The following is a 9201-nucleotide window of genomic DNA, read 5'->3' on the forward strand; positions in this document are numbered from 1 at the left end:
TGCTGATTCATATACTCAGTGACAATATCTACCTCCATTTTTCAATTGGACTCCAAGTGCACCCCAGCCTACTTGGATGACAAGCTGGAAGTATTTTAAAATTTAATTTGTTGGAAGCCTTCCTGCCTTTCCAGCCACAAAATAATTAATTCACAGGTTTGTATTCTCCCTTGTATCCAGCTTTGCTGCAAATAAAAAATTAATCTAGAGGCATCCCTCCTGCAAAACTGATATTAATCAAGAAGTGATTTGTGGCTGCATGTAAGCAGTGTCAGGTAGGGAAGGGATTCACAGTGTTCATTCTGTTCCACTTACAGAAGCATGACATGAACATCAGGTTCATGTGCTGATCCACAGTGAGCAAGCATTGCCTCACACAGCTGTTCTTTTGTGAATTTTTTGCACTTCAGATGTGCTCCCTGGTTGTCTTTGTTCTGATTTTAGGGTGGTAGCATTCAGTCCTTGATGAGACCCTTCTGGGTAGAAGCTGGAGAAAAAAGCTACTCAACCATAAACATCGGCTTGGCAGGCTACTCCACTGTCTTTTTTGCCATTTTTTTTTTTTTTAAATTTCATTTGGTTAACACAAACAGATATTTTGAAGGTGAAGCCATACCATAGAAGTGCTCATATTTTCTCAGATTGTTTTTATCCCATCTTGTCTCCCCACCTCATCTCCAACCCATAAGGGGAAGTTCTTTCAGGTCATGCAACTTCTTTTTCATGATAGACCAAAATGGAACTCCTATACTATCTTGCTTACAGTGTGAGGTGGAGGTCTGCATACGAGCATGCCATCTCCATGTCCTAGTAAAATTCTAATCATTAGATTTTGTGGGAGTTTTATGATTCTTTTCAACAGAATATGATTTCTTCTTAAACTTCATCCCTTGCACTAATAAATTCACTTTCTCAAGCAGTTATTTAATTTCACTTAGTGTGTTATATTTTAAGAAAGGGGGAAGGAGGGGAGATGCATCAGGAGAATGTCTGAGGACACAAAGGTTTGCTTGTGGTTCATATCATGGCATGCTTTATTTCCTCATTCTCCTTAATCCTATTTCCAGGTAGTAACCTAGGCCATATAATAGAAAGCTTATTAATGCAGGATCACATTTACATCTTTCTAATATTCTTATACTTTTTTTTTTAGGTTTCATCTGTGCATTATAGAATTTACATCAGCAAAGAATTTAAGTATAAGCTTAATCTTAAACCTGTGCTTAACTGCTTCATTATTCCACACAATATGTGAGTTTATGATTAACACTTACTGAAGTAAATTGGAGCTTAGAATACCCATAGCAATTTTGCTGAACTCCAGCTTACCTCACAAAAATTTGATTTTGGAAAATTTTACATAAAATCTGTTTATTGATATTTTTCAGCTTTTGTTTAGGATTCAAGTTAATATTCTACATTAAAGTGCAGAAGCACACCTCACAGCACTTTAGCCTTTATAGTTCCTCCCAAGCTAGCAGCTTCTGCAGATTAATTAATGTGCTCTTCATTTTCTCCTCTAAGTCATTAGTGGAGGAACCGAATATAACCTGACCTCCTTCTCCAGTAGTAAACCAGCAGTGATTTCCTCCTAAGTCACTATTTGCAGCTCTTCATTTCCCTTGTTTACTAGCTTCCACCAGTGGTTATTCTAATGATAATATTCATATTCAAGCCAAATTTAAATTAATATTCAGAGAACAGCTTTTATGGAATGCAGTATCAAAGGTTTTCCTTAATTAAGTGGAAATGTATATCACTTTATGCTTTTTTTTTACCCACTAATTTTATAATTTTATCAAAGAAACAATCAAGTTTATCCAGCAAATCTTTAGTAAATAATTTTGCTGCTTAGCTCTAAAAATATGGGAATTAATCCTGAAGCTTTTTCTCACAAATATTTTTCCTTATCCAGAGTGGAATCAGTAGTAAAAGTAGCAAGAGAAAAAAACTGAACACAGATCTACAGGGTTCTGATATTACAGTTGTATTATAAGAAATTAGGTACTGAAACAAACAAACAAAAAGAATGTGGATAATCTATTGATTAGGGCTTTCTTCTTTGATTCTGGGGATGCTGTTCTGGTAAAAGCTTCCCAGCTGATCCCTGATAAACCAGTCACACTTCTGCACCGTACCTCTTCCTCTGTAATGTTTACATTAAAGTCCTCAAAAGTACTTCTTCACCTCATGAGGGTGTAATGAGAGAAATATAGCTTTTCCTTAGCAAGCAATGCCCCCATATTTCTAAAAGTCAAAATTCTCATCAAGTTAAAAATGTCTAGTGTATACTACTGTCATGAATAGTAACATAGGGCAGAGTGGACATGGATGCATGTATAGATAGCATCATTCTAGACTTCATTAGCTATTTTAAGTGCCAAAAGCAATTAAACTGCAGCAACCTGAGCTTGCTAGTGCCTATACAAGCATGTTGGACATGCTTGAAAGTAATCTGGCTGTCAGAATTCTCTTCACTGCTACCCCTGTGCTGTCAGTACCCAGCCTAGTATTGGCATGACCACAGAAGATGCAATTATATCCATGGATATTGAGTGATAAATATACTTTGAAAATGTAGCAGACAGTTATTGGGGAAGAACACAAACATTGGCACAATAACACAACATGTGCAGTTGCAGGAGGTAAGTGTATATAGCAAGGAATGCGAAAGAAAGTAGAGACTAGCCTGAACTGATAGCACAAGCTTCACTTATCTCACCTTCTGGAAGGCTCAGAATAGGGAATTCAGAGGGTTAGGCTTTCACTTCTTGATCCTCAAGGGGAAAAAAAAAACCAAACTAAAAAACAAAACCCTCAAGATTATTATTTTTTCTTTTAGTAAACTCAGATACAGGTTTTAAAATCCTCCTACTTATAACCTGATGTCTGTGTTTTGAAGGGCGATTTTAGTCCTTAGAACAGGTACAGTGGAGTAGAGACAGCAATAGGAACATTAACAAAATTAAAATAGAGTATTTGAGTTTTACAGTGATAACTTTCATAGATTACTACTGAATCAATAATAATCTTAGTGATTTCAAATCAATTAACATTTTTGGCCTAAGTGAATGGTAATCAAAGGACAGAGACTATAGCATAAGGTTTTCTGTTATTACTGGTAGGGCCTCACAACATTTTGTATGAAGCTGAGGTCATTAACACGAAGGCAAAAAACAAGCAATGAAAAATGCTTTTTACTTGTCACTGTTCTCCATGTCTTGACAGTGACATAATCTAAACTCAACTAGAGAAAATGGAGGGACTTTCTTCCTATTCTGTTTCTATTTTTCCATATGGAGGGCTCTTTTTAGTGAATTGAGCTCTGTATTCTGCATATCCCTAGCTCCACATTGTCATCATCCTACTGCTAATATATAATCTCTGAGAAATATAATCTCTTAATTCTTTTACGATAAAATAACCAGTACTCCTTTCAAGCAAAATTACTGTTCCACGTGAAATGAACACTGGGTTAGACATTTTTCTGGGATCATTGTAAATCTTTCTTTCTAAGAACTGTTTGACTTTTGGACTGGAACTTAGTTCTTAGAAGAGTACTTACTGCACTAATGAATTCCCATTGTTATAACAACAGAGAAGAGCTTTTAATTTAATCATATCTAATTGGCCTATGGCAGAGTAGGATTTAAGTATTTGTTCAGTAGTAAGTTAAGCCTCATGAAGTCTTTAGAGGTGACAAGATACAATAATAACAGTAAGATAAAAAGTGTAATAAGACCATTGAACACAAGTAGCCTCCTGGACAATGATTAGATTGAAGAGCTATCAAGTAAAAGATCTGCCTACCTTCAAGCTGTCTGATACTCCTTTCAAATGCAATTGACAATTCTAAGAGGGGGAAAAAGAATCATTTATCTACACTAAAGTTATGATAATGATTTGTTAAACCCTGGATGAGCAGCAACTCTTTAGGACTTAATTTCTGAAACAACAGTCAAAAATTTTAGGATGGATTTAAGGATTTGGGGGATTGAATTTGTTTTTCTATAGGTCGAACTTAACAAAGACATAACCTATATATTCTTACTAGGTTTTCCTGGTTAGTTTTGTTTTGTTTTTTTTTCTTTGTGTGGGGAGGACAGGGTGTCTTTATTTTAAGGACCGGTGCAGTGGATTCATTTTTCCTAGTTCAGCATCTCTGCACCTTTCATCATGGAAGAAATGAAGAAATGTGCTATGAATTCCCATGCAGTCCTCCATCATGCAGACAGCACTTCCCACACTGGTGTTTCCAGCACAGTCAGTGTGTTTTCCATTACCTGAGATGTTAATGAACTGATTACAAGCAGGTTGAGGAGAGACCCCAGGGACCACCATCAGTTCCCAGGCCCTTAAGTTCTTATAAGGAACCAGATACCATTACACCCTGAGTTTTTCAGTCAACTGTGATGTCTTGTATATCAACGTTTCCCAGACTTCTTACAGATGAAAACCCCTTTTCTGACTATCTATTGCCTGATGATTGTTCCCATAGCATCTGGGAATGAGGAAAAACTAATTCATTTCAATCTTTGGTGGGAGATCAGGTCTTCCAGAGCAGAGGGGCAAAATCATAGAATCATAGAATGCTTTGGGTTGGAAGGAAGCCCTAGAGGTCATCTAGTCCAACCCCCATGCAGGAGCAGGGACACTGCTAACTACATCAGGTTGCTCAGAGCCCCATCCAACCTGTCCTTGAATGCTTTCAGGGATGGGGCCTCCACTACCTCTCTGGGCAACCTGTTCCAGTGTTTCACCACCCTCATTGTAAAGAATTTCTTCCTTATATCTAGTCTAATCCTACCCTGGTTTAGTTTAAAACCATTACTCCTTGTCCTGACACAGCTGGCCCTACTAAAAAGATTTTCCCCATCTTTCCTATAGGCCCCCTTTAGGTATTGAAAGGCCATAATCAGGTCTCCCCACAGCCTTCTCTTCTCCAGGCTGAACAAGCCCAACTCTCTCAGCCTGTCCTCATAGGAGAGGTGCTCCAGCCTTCTGGCCTGCCACTGCACATTGCCAGCTCATGTCCAGCTTTTTGTCCACCAGCACCCCCAAGTCCCTCTTTGCAGGGCTGCTCTTAATCCTTTCTTCCCCCAGCCTGTATTGATACTGGGGGTTACCCCGACCCAGGTGCAGGACCTTGCACTTGGCCTTGTTGAACCTCATGAGTTTCACACAGGCCCACCTCTCCAGCCTGTCCAGGTCTCTCTGGATGACATCCCGTCCCTCTGGTGTGTCAACCGCACCACTCAGCTTGGTGTCATCCACAAACTTGCTGAGGGTGCACTCGATCTCGCTGTCTAACTCATTGATGAAAACATCCCAGTACGGACCCCTGAGGGACACCACTCATCACCGGTCTCCATCCGGACATCGAGCCATTGACCACTACCCTCTGGACACGACCATCCAGCCAGTTCCTTATCCACCGAACAGTCCACCCATCAAATCCATAGCTCTCCAATTTAGAGAGAAGGATGTTGTGGGGGACCGTGTCAAAGGCTTTGCAGAAGTCCAGATAGATGACGTCTGTTGGTTTTCCCTTGTCCACTGATGCTGTCACACCATCATAGATAGCCACTAGGTTTGTCAGGCAGGACTTGCCCTTGGTGAAGCCATGCTGGCTATCTCGAAATACCTCCCTGGCCTCCATGTGCCTTAGCATAGCTTCTAGGAGGATCTGTTCCATGATCTTCCTGGGCACAGAGGTGAGGCTGACAGGTCGGTAGCAAGAATTGGCTGCTGACACATTTTAAAAAAAACCCTGCTGCCAACAAACCATCAGCATAACTCATATTTTGTTATTTTTGTTTTGGTGTACCTTTTACTTTTTTGATAACAATTTCATTTTATTTTTAATAATTTAATTAACATTTACAATAATTTCTTACAACTGTTTGTGATTCTTCTGGAGTTTGAGAACTGCAGTTTAACAAAAATATATTTCCTGTGTTTCCCTCTTTATATATGATAGCACTTCAACAGAGGAATGGCAAAAGCCTTTTTAACTCAAATATATTGAGTCTTGTTTATTGCCTCCTTACCATCTAGTAGGCAAACTGTCCTGACAAAGGAAGAAATTAGTATATTTTTTTTCTTTCCTATCTTCTTATTCTCTAGGTATTTATGCATTGATTGTTTAAGAATATAGTATATAGTATAGAGTATCTTCTGGGATGTTGTAGTTAACCTGACTGGTCTATATAGCTTTACTTCTTCCTTTGTGTGAGCCTGCAACCATACTGCAGTCAAATACAATTCAGGTTTAAAATATACAGCCCTGGAAATTTGAGGCACAAAGTACCATGAACAAAATGTTTCTGGTGGGCTAGGCTTTCACTGTACTTTGAAAGTGCCTACCACGTCTGTGAAATAGCTTGTAAAGATTAAATGAAGCTTACAGTGGAAAAAATAGGATATATAACAGTGTCTAAACTTTAACTGGGTGCAGGTACCCAGGTGCCAGCAGCAGCAGCGGGGGCTGTGGGGCGGCCCCTGTGAGGAGTGGTGGGGACCACCCCGTGCCTGACACAGCTGGTTCCCTCCAGCTTCAATAGCCCCACTGCAGGGCAGGGCTGAGCCCCTCAATACATTCAATTAATGGGCAATAAATTCAATTAGTTTTCCTCAAGTCTGTTTGCCTGTGACAGTTATTGGTAAGGGATATCTCTGTCTATACCCATGAGATTTTTCGTCCTCTCTTCTCCCCCTGTTGAGGAGATGGATTGAGAGAGTGGCTGGGTGGATGTTTGGCAGACACTCAAGGTCAACCCATCACAAAACAGCACATGCAGTTCACAGTAGGTATGTAGTAACTAATATAGGTCTTTTAGAACAAATTCCTGATCCACTGGGAATTCAGTGTCAAACCTTTTATTAACTTCTGTACACACATAATTTAATCTAAATTTTTAGAATATTGCTGCATTAAAATTTCACTTGGGAAAAAAAGGTAAAGCCCAGATCAGATAATACTTTGTTAAAGCTGAGGGAACAGTTTCATAGATAAGCCATTTGTATTACTGAGTAATTTTAACTATTTAAAACACATTAAAGTATCCCAGAGAACTATGTCATCTTGCAAATAATTTCAGTATCTGAAGTAAAGAAGACTCCAACACTCTTTTGAGAGCCTGACATTTAAGATCTATTCATATGAGCTATCTTGCTCCATCCCCTTCCAACCTGGTCCAGCTGCAGTAAAAGCAGTGATTTGTGGTTGGAACTTACCTTACACTCACAGTCATATTCTGAAGAAACCTTTCTCTAGAGATGACAGAGAGCCCAGTGGGATTAAATTCAGTAGGCTAGAGTTAACCTTGTGTGTATCACCCTTACTATGTATCTTAGAATATATGCACACCTTGTTGAAGAAGGAAGAGATGATGAATTTTTTAAGAGACAGTTTCATCAAAGCATTAATTATGGGGCTTATGCAAATATTTACAGCCAAGAATTTTTAAGCCTAATTAATAAGCAACTCAATTCTGTCAGCTGACAGGTATAAGGAGAAAGCATAGCAAGAAAATCCCAATATCAGTAGAATTCAAAGAACTTTTTCTAACTTTTCTTGTACTATTTCATGAGCTTTCTGATCATTAAAGTACCATTTAAGCTATATGGGGATTTGAATTTTTAGCTTTGAAAACAACAAGAAGAGAATAAAACTATCTAGGAAATGAACACAAACTTCCAATCTTAATTATCATAAATTAGCATTCTCATCAAAAACTACAAAGGTTACAGTTCCTTTATTTTCCCACTGTTGTCACTTCAAGTAATTTTATCTGGACAGTATTTAAACTTTGATTAGAATTAAGAGTTTCTAGAGCCCAATCTTGTACACACATGTTGTATCAGTTTGGGTTATCAGTTATTAAAAAAAACCCAACAAATAAAACCAACACAGATGACACCAAATTGAGTGGGAATGTCAACTTGCTCGAGGGGAGGAGGACTCTGCAGAGGGACCTGGACAGGATGGATCTATGGGCTGAGGCCAACTGTATGAGGTTTAACAAGGCCAAGTGCTGGGTCTTGCACTTTGATCACAACAACCCCATGCAAGGCTACAGGCTTGGGGAAAAGTGGCTGGAAAGCTCCCTGATGGAAAAGGACCTTGCAGTATTGGTCAACAGCTGACTGAATATGAGCCAACAATGTGCCCAGGTGGCCAAGAGGGCCAATAGCATCCTGGCTCGTATCAGTAATAGAGTGGCCAGCAGGAACAGGGAAGTGATCATGCCCCTGTACTCTGCACTGGTGAGGCCGCACCTTAAATACTGTGTTCACTTTTGGGCCCCTTACTACAGGAAAGATGTTGCAGTACTGGACCATGTCCAGAGGAGAACAACAAAACTGGTGAGGGGTCTGGAGCACAAGTCTTCTGAGGAGCAACTGAGGGAACTGGGGTTGTTTAGCCTGGAGAAAAGGAAGCTGACAGGAGACCTTATCGCCCTCTACAACTACTTGAAAGGAGGTTTTAGCCAGGTGGGGGTTGGTCTCTTCTCTCTGGTAATGGGCAATAGGATGAGGGGAAATGGCCTTAAGTTGTGCCAGGGCAGGTTTAGGTTGGACATTAGGAAAAAGTTCTTCACCAAAAGTGTTGTTAAGCATTGGAACGGGCTGCCCAGGGAAGTGGTTGAGACCCCATCCCTGGAGGTATGTAAAAGACGGGCAGACGAGGTGCTTAGGGACATAGTTTAGTGGTGGTTAATGTTTGGTTAATGGTTGGACTTGTTGATCTTAAGGGTCTTTTCCAATCTAAGCAATTCTATGATTCTTTGTTTCTAACAATGAGTTATCAGTCACTATAACTTGAGCTTTATGCTTTTTGCAATTTCCAGGTGGGAATTGATCTGACTACTTTAACACCTTTTAATACTCTTACCTTTTTGTAGAAGTACATGTAACTGTCGGTGTTCCTCCCACTGAAATTTGCACAAACATCTACCAGAAAGGAATGATAACCCAATGATTTAACTATTACCACAGGTAATAGGTCAATGATGAGTTACCTGATGTGTAATGATCATAGAATCATAGAATCATAGAATCATAGAATGTTTTGGGCTGGAAGGGACCCCTAGAGGTCATCTAGTCCAACCCCCCTGCAGTGAGCAGGGACACTGCTAACTAGATCAGGTTGCTCAGAGCCCCGTCCAACCTGGCCTTGAATGCTTCCAGGGATGGGGC

At 39.7% G+C, this 9201-nt stretch overlaps 1 long non-coding RNA gene across 1 annotated transcript in view; it reads right to left on the minus strand.

Annotated features, from left to right (window-relative positions):
- LOC118452735 overlaps positions 1-5767 on the minus strand; it is a 9379-nt gene extending 3612 nt beyond the window's left edge. Inside the window, exons 1-2 of the long non-coding RNA XR_004842553.1 lie at positions 5756-5767; positions 24-28 (exon numbers count right to left, since the gene is read on the minus strand). This is a non-coding gene — a long non-coding RNA (uncharacterized LOC118452735). The remainder of the gene's footprint in view (positions 1-23; positions 29-5755) is intronic.
- Between the last annotated feature and the right edge of the window lie 3434 nt (positions 5768-9201).

This window comes from Egretta garzetta, unplaced genomic scaffold, assembly GCF_000687185.1.
Source record: "Egretta garzetta isolate BGI_Z169 unplaced genomic scaffold, ASM68718v1 scaffold817, whole genome shotgun sequence".
NCBI classification, from domain to species: Eukaryota; Metazoa; Chordata; class Aves; order Pelecaniformes; family Ardeidae; genus Egretta; species Egretta garzetta.